Consider the following 13,517-nt stretch of genomic DNA (forward strand, 5'->3'; position numbering starts at 1 on the left):
AAACTCTCTGCTTTAAATGATTCCCTGCCTAAAGACAACTAGAGCTCCATTGGAAAAGATCACTTATACACTACTTTTCTCTTTGCTGGAAAATTTTAAAATATAAATTCTTCCTCCCTTCTTTTCTGGTATGGTGTCATTGTATATAACTAGACGTTTTGGGGTACACAGTGTTTTTAAATGTAGAGCTTCCTTGAAAGATAATGAAAATAGCCCATGGAGATAAATCTACCTGAAGCCTAGATGTTCTTGTTGATTAGTTTGTAAAGGGAAATATCTGGAAGTATTTTCAGACTGAACATTTAATAGTAGTCCAGATTTACAAAGAGATTGTCCTTATTAGTCAATAATTAAACAGTCCTTTTTATGCGCTGTAATGTAACTCCTATGTCCAAAACAATTTCACCAAATCTATTCTTCCAGGAACCGCTTGCTGGATTTAAAAAACTCATGTAAGAGTTATGCAGGAAGTTTTAGTAGTCTCTGTGTATTTGTAAGTAATCTTGGGGCTTAAGCAAGTCCTTCCTTTCACATCCTTTGTCTCTTAAAAATGTACCTGGGTCTTTGATGTTCCAAGAGTACCTGAGAAGCCTACCTTCTTTAGATGTTCTCCATGCCACAAAACAGGAGATGGATAGGCCAGTGTCCTTTGAAGTGCTGATGTTATTTTGGAACAGAGCACTTCAATGACATCAAGCTTTTAACATAGAACATAGAATAATAGAGTTAGAAGAGACCTTGGAGGTCTTCTAGTCCAACCCCCTGCTTGAACAGGAGACCCTTTACCTTTTCAGACAAATTGTTGTCCAGTTTCTTATTGAAAGCCTCCAGTGATGGAGCCCCTACAACTTCTCAAGTCAAACTATTTGATTGATTGATTGCTCTCATCATTGCTCTCATCTCAACCAATTTCTCCTTAGTTCTAGGTGGCTTCTCTCCTTAGTTAGTATCCAACCATTGTTTCTTGTCTTGCCTTTTGGCACATTGGATAATAGTTTGACCCCACCATCTTTGTAGGAGCCCCTGAAATATTGGAACAGAACTATCATGTCACCCCGATTCTGTCTTTTCATTAGACTAGACCTACCCAATTCCGATAACCGTTCTTCATATGGTTTAGCTTTCAGCCCCCTGGTCATGTTGGTTGCTCTTCTCTGCATTTTTTCCAGAGTCTCAACATCTTCTTTGTATTGTGATGACTGGAACTGGATGCAATATTCCAAGTATGGTCTCACTGGGGCTTTGTGAAGAAATATCCCTCTATTAATGCAGCCTAGGATTGCATTGGCTTTTTTGGCTGCTGCCACACACTTTTGGCTCATATTTAAGTGGTTGTCCACTAGAATGTACCAAATAGCCAGGGAAGGAGGTGTTAGGCAGGGAGGTCAGTTATGGGCATGAGCTTGTAAGTTTAAAGACAGACAGGAGCCATTACATATTTTTGAAACCCCTGGATTATTAATAGCCAATGTTATTGGGCATAAAAAAAATCCAGCATAGTAGACAGGGGACTGAATAATCTATCTGAAGTTGAAGAAGTGTTGGGTTGCAGCCTGTGTTACTGCCAGTTGGCAACCTGCCTGCACCAGACGTGCGCTGCGCATGCATGCACTGTTCAGTGTAAATTGTTCTTCGTGCATGCGCAGTCACTAAAATCCAAAATGGCGGCAGCCAAGCGGCAGTGAGGGAACCAATTCGGGGGCACGGCAGGCCTGGGTTGCTGTCAGTTCTGCGACCTAGGCCTGAATTCCACAACTGGTTCGGCCGAACTGGGCCGAACTGGCAGCAACCCACCTCTGACTTGAAGTGTTGATGGATGGCAGAGTCAGGTTCTTAAAATGGTTCCAATGTACATGTCAAAGAACTGAGGAGAAATTTCCTGACAGTTAGAACAATTATTCAGTGGAACAGCTTGCCTCCAGAACTTGTGAATGCCCCAACACTGGAAGTCTTTAAGAAGATGTTGGATCGCTATTTGTCTGAACAGTATAGGATTTCCTGCCTAGGCAGGGGGTAGGACTAGAAGACCTCCAAGGTCCCTTCCAACTCTACTATTGTATTATTGTATAAATGTTTGAAGTTCTCCAGAGAGAATGACTTTCTGTTTGCATGGCTAAATAATGTGTCAAGAAATCAATCGGCCTTTGATTCATAAAAAGAGAGATGATCCAACAAGCCCAGGGGGAAACAAAGAAAATAATTTGCTTCATTATGGACATATTTATTTTGAAGAGAGTTATACAATCTGAGACCCAGGGCTTTTCTAAAGATTATGGGATAGTTCTCGGGATTCTCAAAAAGTTATTATCAAGCCTTAACATTTAATACGATCAAATAAGAAAATCAATTGACCAGGGACGAATAATATCAACTCTATTTAATTTAAATTACAAATAAAACCTCAATTTAATGGATCTGTTGGGGAGGAGAGTTGTCCACTAAATCTAAATGGTTATCAAGTTACATTTCTTGTGCCAATTTACTTAATTTGCATAATTATGTAATGGATGTCAATGGTGTCATTTGCAGTAAAACCTTGATTTAATGGACAAACTCACAATGTAATCGAGAAAGCCTCACAAACAGATATGAATTATTAGATTTTTAAAGGGCGTGAACCACAAAAAAAGACCTTTTAACCCAATCTTGGCTAAACTGAGATCGGTTAAACCAAGGGCTTACTTGTATATATAAATGTAAAGGGAATCAAATGCCATTTTTATCCTTTTCTCATCGTTACTTTTTAGCCTGCAATCCCCAGGACATCATTCAAAGGTCAAATGTAACTTCTCAAGCCAGAAAATGTGATGCGTTCCTTGGCTTTAAAAAGTCAAGGTTGACATTAAGTTATGACAGCACCTTAGGGATGCTAACAAAATGGCATCTCTACTTAATGTTCTCCTTAATGTGGGTAAATATAGCATTTGCTTCACATGGTGGCAAAAGCTATGGAAATTTGTCATGATACGTTGATATTACCCATTCCTGGTAATATCTGCTAGCCTGATACTGCTAACCAGAGCGTACAAAACATTTGCTAGACCAATTCTCTCTAATACATCTGTCTGCTACATCGGACATTACTGCATACTGTATTGCATATTGGACATTAATACAATTGAGAGAGTCCAGAGATATTTCACGAGAAGAGTCTCCACTCCTCTGCTCGCAACAGAACACCTTATGCCACCAGACTTGAAATTTTGGACTTAGACAACTTAGAACTATGCCGCCTTCGATCTGACCTAAGTGTAGTACATAAAATTATCTGCTACGGTGTCCTACCTGTCAATGATTACTTCAGCTTCAGCCACAACAATACATGAGCACGCAATAGATACAAACTTAACGTAAACCTCTCCAAACTCAATTGCAGAAAATACGACTTCAGCAACGGAATGGTTCAACACCTGGAATGCTCTAACTGACTCTATGGTTTCTTCCCCAAACTTTTTGCGCGCCGAACCAGTAGTAATGCCGGTAGCAACCCTTCCTTGACCAAGTCAGCGGGGAAGCCAGCTTCGCTTAACAACCAGGTTACTAACTTATCAACTGCAGTGATTCACTTAACAACTGTGGCAAGAAAGGTCATAAAATGGGGCAACACAGCAGAAATGTTGGTCCCAATTGTGGACATAAGTCAAGGATTAACGGAATGTAAGGATTTAAGGCAGATTACATGGGGCTCTTCCTTCATTTCCTTTGTAGAATAAGTCTGTGAGATGGAATGGGAAGGCAGGAAAGAGAGAGGAGGAGATAGAAAAAGAGAGAGAGAGAGTCAGAGACAGAGATAGAGAGACAGACAGACCGACAGAGACAGACATTGACCCAGTGTAATACAATGAGCTTCTGTGGTTGAATGTGGACTTTAATTTAGACCACACTGTCTCCTTTGCAAAGAACTTTAGGAATATTCCTTTCTTTGACATACATTTTTCCACCTTCCATCTATTGAACTTACAAATTTGGATGCTCGGGGGGAAAAAAATCCTGAATGTGACCTGTGGCTCAGGTGACATCCTAAAGATCCGACTGTAAACCTGAACCAATGCTTCACCTATTCAAGACGCTATCCTTCGTCTCTCTTAAAAGAATAACCTTTGAAGATCCCATTTTGGCAGAGCTCCCTGAGAGTCAATCTCCCTAAAACCACCAGGATCTGAGCTCTTATTCATACTGAGCCAAGGACAGAACTGGTATATAACTAAGGAGAAGCAGTCTCTTCCAAAGCAGCAGGGGAAACATGGCTATGCTGCTTGATAGATGGTCTGTTAAAATACAGTAGACCTGAGACTCCTGCTGGAGCAAAATTTGATTTGTAGGTCTATCAGCCACTGAATCTAAACCTTCAAGTCTTACTGCTGATCTGCTCATCCTACACATTTAGTGTGGAAAAAGAAGAAAGGCAACCCCCCACCCCCACCCCGCCAACAACAATTGCCTGGAAATATTCCGTTTTGACTGTGTAGAGATATTTCATTTTTCTGTAAGGGCTCATGTTACAACAAAAGGCATCTCACTTGTTTGAAATGCTAAAGGTAAGATAATGCATGGCTTAATTAACTAAAACGACAACGTCTTCTTCTACAGAGAGGCCACGTTTAATATTTTTGACCGCTTATTATTAAACAGAAAGGCCAGCGTTAATATGTTCTCGTGTAATCTCTATTACAACAGCACATCGGAATGGCTGATTAAAATTGGTCTTTAACAAGGAGTTGCTAAGCTTTAGTTGATTAAACTACCAATTAAGCCTATTAAAAATTACAGCCTCAACAAATATTGTATTTTCTGTGCTGGAGCTCGGGGGATTAAAGTGGTTGTAAAGCTTTGTTTTAAAAGGTCTGTGAGATGCCATTCCATGCAAACTAGATGTACACAACTTTTTTTTTTCTCATTAAGGCACCCCAACTGGCTTTTGAATGGCATGCTGAAGTCTCCATGCTAGTTAATGTAATTATTCTCCACTCCGCATTGAATAAGTACACTTCCCCTTTAGTCTTATTAAAAATTTGCATTTGGTGACAAGTTTTGGAGTCTCTGGGGACGACTGCAGTCTTTTGAGCACCCCATTGTGACTCTGATGGATCCTGAACCAAATCAAATAGTCAATACAGAATGCCAAATGTTCACAATTCAGCCAACTGTCTTGAACTTTTTCATTTTGCTGCACATCAACAAAATGCCAGGGAGAACAAAGGTTAAGCTAAAATCTTTATAAGCTGTAGAAAATAAAAGATGGATGGATGGATGGATGGATGGATGGATGATAGATAGATAGATAGATAGATAGATAGATGATAGATAGATAGATAGATAGATAGATAGATAGATAGATAGATAGATAGATAGATAAACAGACAGACAGACAGACAGACAGACAGACAGACAGACAGATAGATAGATGGATGATAGATAGATGACTAGATAGAAGATGATAGATAGATAGATAGATAGATAGATAGATAGATAGATAGATAGATAGATAGGCAGGCAGGCAGGCAGGCAGGCAGGCAGGCAGGCAGGCAGGCAGGCAGGCAGAGACAGATGGATGATAGATCGATGATTAGATAGATGATAGACAGACAGACAGACAGATGGATGATAGATCAATGATTAGATAGATAGATAGATAGATAGATAGATAGATAGATAGAAAGATAGATAGATAGGTAGGTAGATAGAAAGATAGATAGATAGATAGATAGATAGATAGATAGATAGATAGATAGATAGATAGATAGATGATAGATAGATGATAGATAGATGATAGACAGACAGACAGACGGATGATAGATCAATGATTAGATAGATAGATAGATAGATAGATAGATAGATAGATAGATAGATAGATAGATAGATAGATAGATGATACATAAGAGAGAGAGAGAATTGAGATAGATAGATAGATAGATAGATAGATAGATAGATAGATAGATAGATGATAGATAGATGATAGATAGATAGATGATAGACAGACAGACACAGATGGATGATAGATCAATGATTAGATAGATAGATAGATAGATAGATAGATAGATAGATAGATAGATAGATGATACATAAGAGAGAGAGAATTGAGATATATATATAGATAGATGATAGATAGATAGATAGATAGATAGATAGATAGATAGAAAGATAGATAGATAGATAGATAGATAGATAGATGATAGATAGATGATAGATAGATAGATAGATAGATAGATAGATAGATAGATAGATAGATAGATAGATAGATAGATTAGAGTGAGAATTTTTCTCTGACTTACCAGCTTCCAAGTGGACCTTGCTGGAGAGCTTGCAGTAATGAAGAAGTCAGTTGCTATTGGTGGTTTTAAAAAAGCTACACCACATCACACTGTAGTCTCAGGTTTGATCCCCCCCCCCCCCATCCAGTTGTGCCCAGTTCTCTTCTTATCTTGGGAGACCAATTGAAGGGTTGGGAGTAGGGACATCCCATCTCAAGTTACTTCAAGCAATGAAAACAAATAGGTAACTATTTTTTTTAAATGTGTCTTTCACTCAATCATAAATCCATCCTTGTTATTACTCCAAACCAGAGGTGGGTTACTACCAGTTCGGCCCGGTTCGGCCGAACCAGTAGTAACTTGGTGCCCTGGGTCGTTGGAACTGGTAGTAACCCAGGCCTACCACGCCCCCGAATAGGTTCTCCTACGAGGGCGCCATCTTATTTTTGGGTTCTGCGCACACGCAGAACAATTTTCAGTGGGAAAATGTATTTTTTTTTTCATTTTTTAAGGTTTTACGAATGCACACACCTTTTTATTTGCAAATGTGCACCCGTGCGCACAATTTTTCACACACTGAACCGGCAGCAATGCCGACAGCAGCCCACCCCTGCTCCAAACATACCTTTGCTTAGCTATTCGCCAGGGCCGTCTTAACAGCATTATGGGCCCTGAACAAAGCAGTATACTAGGGCCCCTACGACACCCACTCCCAGGAATAAAAATGTAAATGGCCGATAAAATTAAACATATATTTATTTGATTGGCACTTCCAACGAAATCGGTGTTGAAACATTAAAAACATGCTGAACAGCAACAACTAATCAATGTGATAAACATTTAGCAGTACACGAGGCTTGAAAAACACAAAAATACACAGTAAACCATACAGTTGTTGCATTCATATGATACAAGGGGCATTGAAGGGTTAACATACACAGATTAGATAAGCCCCCTATACTCATGGGGGTCCATGGGGATATGCTCATCAGGCCCATGCATTAAGACAGCCTTGCTATTCACCTGAGATTTGACACAAATGTATTTTTTTTAAGTTGCTGCTTTCACACATACACACCCACACTTAAAAAGAACACAAAAATCCACCAAAGTAAATGTCATGGTCATTCCCTTCTTCTAGGATTGGCATTTCCTCAAAGCCTAGTGTGACCCTCAAGCTGACAGTAGTTAACCATCTCTACCCTAACTGATTTTTTGGCTTGTTCTATCTTCTCCCATCAAACTCTCATTTACTGACCTGTCCTGGCTTCTCCTGAAAATAATTAACAGAATTACAGCCAATTTGTTTCTCAAAATAGGAGTACAGCTTTCAGATCCTGCTCCAAATCCAGACCTTAAATTATACCAGCTATTTGGGATTTCTACTGGAATGGACTAAATATGGAGCTCTAGATGAAAGCTCTGAATTAGTTCAGATAGCTCTGGATTAATTAATTAATCAATCAATCAATCTCTGAGTTATTTAATTCCACATTAATATATTCTCTCTATATATCTATCATCTATCTGTCTATCTATCTATCTATCATCTATCTATCTATCTATCTATCTATCTATCTATCTATCTATCTATCTACTTTTCTATTTATCTATCATCTATCTATCTCTATCTCTATCTCTATCTCTATCTCTATCTCTATCTCTATCTCTATCTCTATCTCTATCTCTATCTCTATCTATATCTATATCTATATCTATATCTATCTATCTATATCTGGATCTGGATCTGGATCTCGATCTAGATCTAGATCCAGATCTAGATATATTTCATTGGCATGGTTCTGATATCTTTACCCTTTACAGAATTTTACTGCAATATTTGAGAAATAAGGTAAACATTCCCCTTGCACATATGTGCTAGTCGTTCCCGACTCTAGGGGGCGGTGCTCATCTCTGTTTCAAAGCTGAAGTGCCCACGCTGTCCAAAGATGTCACCATAGTCATGTGGCTGGCATGACTAAATGCCGAAGGCACATGGAACGCCGTTACTTTCCCACCAAAGATGGTTCCTATTTTTCTACTTGCATTTTTTACGTGCTTTCGAACTGCTAGGTTGGCAGAAGCTGGGACAAGTAACGGGAGCTCACTGCGTTACACGGCGCTAGGGATTCGAACCGCTGAACTGCCACCCTTCTGATTGACAAGCTCAGCGTCTTAGCCACTGAGCCACCACGTCCCAAGATTTGAGAAATAGCAATATACAATTTACTTTAGATTAAGACAAATAGAAGAGGTAGCTTTCTAAAGGAATTTTGCCATGTCTTGTAGCACCTTTTATCTGGACACCCTCAAAATTTGGTCTACAAGTCTTATGAAGTAAACAAATTTGTGTCCTGTTTATCCTTCTTAACACCTCCCCCACCTATTTTTTCTGTGATGGCAAAACCAGAAACTTTAATTGTTCCATTCTGAATATTGCTGAATTATATCTAGAATAATTTCAATGCTACCCCCCGAGGTCACGCATAATCTAAATTCAGGCAGCTATGAATTTGGCACATTAACTTCTGTTAAGTAAAGAAGATTTACTTAATGTCAAAGTTTCCAATTGAAAATGCTTGCATTATCATGAATATAATTGTCTCTTTATTGCTACAGACATCTGGAATCATTTTTTTTAAGAAATTAAGAATAGTTTATTCCTTCCCTTAAAGCAATGAAGCAAAATATTTTTTCCGTCCTGATTTTTAATTAACTGTACAGCTATATCTGGAGTAAACTGGTGCATATTGGTGCATTCCAGTTTGGAAATAAAAGCACCCAAATAAAATGGAATCACTTTATATACTTTATATGCCACTCCAATTTTTTTTCTTTTAATATTCTAGAAAAACAAGATGAAAAGAATCCTAATTTCTCATACATCTCACTCTAAACAACCATAATCAGCATTGTGCCATGAAGCAGGGATATATTTTACGGGAGGAAAAAAAGTAAAAGGGTAGGGATTATTCTTTTTTGAGTCTTGAGATGCACTTAGAATAATTTGATTGAAGAAATAATTGAGATAGTTAATAATAAACATGTTATTTTGAGACCAGAGGTGGGATGCTGCTGGTTCAGACTGGTTCGACTGAACCGGTAGTTCTGATTCTGCGCAGTTCGGAGAACTGGCAAATCAGACCACTGCCTGGCCTCGCCCATTTATCAGGCCATTTTCAGGCCATTTTTCCAGCCAAAATTGGCCTGAAAATATAAGTTATATAAGTAACTCATGGTTTGGGTTTCTGTTCTGGACTACCTTGCAAGGCTGACATTCCAGATCTATACAAAAAGGAGAGTTTTTGCCTCGTCCTTCTGCAGTTCGCCCAGAATACGTGGGTTTCTACCTTCCGAGAGAACTCAACGTCTGATCAACATTGAACTGTCAGGCCTGTATGTCATCTTTTCTTTTGGATCTCAGGCCTGCCCCACTTTCTATTATTCTACTGTGCATTTTATATTGTGGGAAAGTGGGAGGGGGGAATTATATGGAGTTAGATGATATGCAGCCATAACAAAATTCTTTCTAGAAAGCCAAGGTCATCCTTTGTCTCTGCACCTCTGAACCTGACCGGAACTGGATGGGTGGAAGCTGCCAGCATGGCAGTGGGAAATTGGACCATGTGATGGACTTGTGGGTGTGGGGGCATGATCTTGAACTTTCAACTAGGTGGGGAAAACTGGGAAGCTTTCAGATTCAGGTTTTCCCAGATGTGCTCTTTGAGCAATACTTTGCCTTGGACTCTGATTTACTTTTGGAGGCTATTTGGAACCCTGATATCAACTTTTCTACAATTCCTCCATATGCTGGAATGCTTTGGGCTTTCAGTAGAACTTCAAAGGTCCTCTCCAAGCCAATCCCATAATGTGAAGAGCAAGGGATTCTGAACAGAAAGAAGGACCAAAAGAAACTCCACATAAATTGGCCAGGAAAAAAAAATACAGACATAAAAAATTAACTAGTATAGCCAGTCCTCTGTTTGAAACGCATGTATTTCACCTCCCACTCCTCACCGCCCCAATGTACATCCCAGAATTCTTTGCAAGTGGTTAGGTATTCTATGGCAGAAACACAAACATTTTTCAGCAGATAAGACCAAAGGAGGAGATTTCCCTGAAGGTGGAACATTTGAAAACTACCGTCATTCTTTAATCAAACACATGCTCAGAGATAAATGGATTGTAAGACTGATTTTATCAGTCGCAGGAAGATATGTTAGACAGCTAGCTGGGAGACACAATTATACCCTATCTAGCAAATGTATCCAGCCTATTAATTTTATTAATAGCTTCCAGAGTTGAAGGAAACAATGAGTCTTGCAAATCATGGAAATACCAGGATGATCGTGATGCAGTAGACCTGCTAAAAATAAAAGAAAATAAGAATGGTCCAAGCTTCTGTTTATTTACTTAGAAGGAAGTCTTATTATTTGCACCGACAATGGCAGCTGAAAGCTTGTGGAAGAAAATAATGCATGGCCTAGTCACAGCATATCACTCACTTCTTCTGGAGGGCTTCAACAAGGGAATCTCCAAGAAATCAAACTTCTGCCTATTCTGCTATTAGCAGAAGAGTCCTTGCCATTCTCCCTCCCTCCCTGGATCCAATAGGTGGGTATAAAATTATCCAATAATACCAGTTTGGGAAGCATTTTGAAGTAGCCAGCAAGGCTTTAGACCAGTGGTAAATTCATTTTTTTTTACTACTGGTTCTGTGGACGTGGCTTGGTGGGTGGGGCAGGGGAAGGATACTGCAAAATTCCCATTCCCTCCCCACTCCTGGGAGAAGGATATTGCAAAATCCCCGTTCCCTCCCCACTCTGCGGCCAGCCAGAGAGCCAGAGTTGGGATTTGCCAGTTCTCTGTACTACTCAAAATTTCCACTACCAGTTGTCCGGAACCTGTCAAAACCTGCTGAATTTCACCCCTGCTTTAGACCATGGGTTTGAAACTTGATTTCATTGAGGGCCGCATCAGGGTTGTATTTGACCTGGGGGAGGGCTGGATGTGTGGGTGGCCATGTGTGTAGCTGGGATGGGTGTGGCTAGGGTGGGAACAGCGAAGCACGCGCTCAGCGAACTGGCTGTTAAACCAATAGGATCCCATCCCTGGGCAGTACGACCACTAGATGGATTCACAGTATGTAGTTCTCGATGGAACTATGTCTACATGGAGAGAAGCATACGTCAAAGTTCTGTCTTGGGCCCAGTGCTCTTCAACATCTTCATAAATGATCCAGATGAGGGGATATACATCAGGCTGGGGGGGGATTGCTAACACTTTGGAAGATAGATTCAAGTATCAGAATAATCTTGACATATTGGGCCATATCCACAAGATGCAGTTCAGTGGTGAAAAAAGTAAGGGCCTGCACATCGGGAGGAAAAATCAAAAGCATAGGTGTAGAGTAGGAGGTACCTAGCTCAAAAGTAGTAACTTTGAACGTGATCTAGGTGTCCCAGTGGATCATTGCTTAAGTATGAGTCAGCGGTGTGCTGCAACTGCCAAAATGGCCAATGCAGTTCTAGATTGTAACAACAGATGGATAGCGAGATCACAGGAAGTCATATGACAAAGGGCTAATTCATATGATGAAGGGCTAAGAGAATTAGGTGTGCTTAACCCAGGGGTGGGTTGCTCCAGGCATTACTGCCGGTTTGGTGCACGCAAAAATTCACTTCGCTCATGTGCATGCCATACACACGTTCCACCTGTGTGTGCATTTGCACAAAAATATGTGCATGCACAAAACATTTAAAAAATAAAATTTCTGCAATTACAATTGTTCTGTGCATGCGCAGAACTGAAAATCAAGATGGCAGCCCTGTAGGAGAACCAGTTCGGGGGCATGGCAGGCCTGGGTCACTGCCGGTTCCAGTGACCCAGGCCGCCAAAACACTACCAGTTTGCCCGAACTGGTCCGAAACAGTAGGAACCCACCTCTGGTTTAACCTAATGAAAAGAAGACTCAGCGGAGACATGATAACAATCTTCCAATGCTTTAAGGCCTGTCAGAGAGAAATGGGTGCTGATTTATTCTCCATAATTCCTGACGGAAGGACAAGAAGTAATGAGTGAAAGCTAGACAAGGGGAGATTCCATCTGGAAATATGGAATTTCCTGAGAGTAAGAATGATTAATCAATGGAACAGCTTGCCTCCTGGAGTTGTGAGTGCTCCCTCACTGGAGGTTTTCAAGAAAAGTTTGGACAGGGTGATATAATTACTCCTGCCTCGGGCAAGGGGTTGAAGTAGAAGACCTCCAAAGACCCTTCTATGATTTGAGGAGCACCAGATCTTCCAAATCTGAATGACTATGCTAACATTGGTTGCCTTCTGGTGGTCAGTTGTATTTCCATCAGCCAGATCCGTCATCTCAAATGTTCGTTTTTTTTCACAGAAGCATCCATTTGTCTTGCATTTTGCAACATATGTATACTTTTAGGGAAGGTAATTAATTTCTTAATGAAAGCAATTTATATCTTGCTGCAAATTCATTTATGTAAATTGTATAATGAGCTCAGAAAGCAATCTGTATCGTAATTGTCTTTTTAAAAAAAACTTCCAAAGCATAAAAAGCAATTCAGGAAGAGACTGTGAAAGATCCACCACACTTATCCATCATCACCTTTAACACTGTCAGTCAGTAATAGTCTGCCAGTAACATGCATAACAATGTTTTCCCAATCTGGTATCTTCTAGATCAGGGGTGTCAAACTCAATTTCATTGACGGCCGCATCAGGGTTGTGTTTGATCTTGGGGGGGGGGGCTAGGGGAGGCGTGGCCAGGGTGGGCATGGCCAGCTCAACGTCACTCATGTCGGGGGCACCTGTGTTGGCCCAAGTGCTCTACCAGTGAAAACAGGCTCCCAAGCTGCAACGGCCTCTTACAACCCTCTGCCAGTGAAAACAAGCTCCATTTTCAGCTGCGATGGCCTCCTGCAAACCTCTACTACTGAAAACAAGCTCCATTTTCTGCTGCGATGGCCTCCTGCAAACCTCTACTACTGAAAACAAGCTCCGTTTTCTGCTGCGATGGCCTCCTGCAACCCTCTGCCGGAGAAAACAAGCTCCGTTTTCAGCTGCGATGGCCTCCTGCAACCCTATGCCAGCAAAAAGAAGATCTGTTTTTAGCTGTGATGGCCTCCTACAACCCTCTGCAGAGAAAACAAGCTCCGTTTTCAGCTGCGATGGCCTCCTGCAACCCTCTGCCAGTGAAAACAAGCTCCGTTGTCAGCTGCGATGACCTCCTGTAACTCTCTAC

This window comes from Natrix helvetica (assembly GCF_964273705.1).
Source record: "Natrix helvetica genome assembly, chromosome: 6".
In the NCBI taxonomy this organism is placed as follows: domain Eukaryota; kingdom Metazoa; phylum Chordata; class Lepidosauria; order Squamata; family Natricidae; genus Natrix; species Natrix helvetica.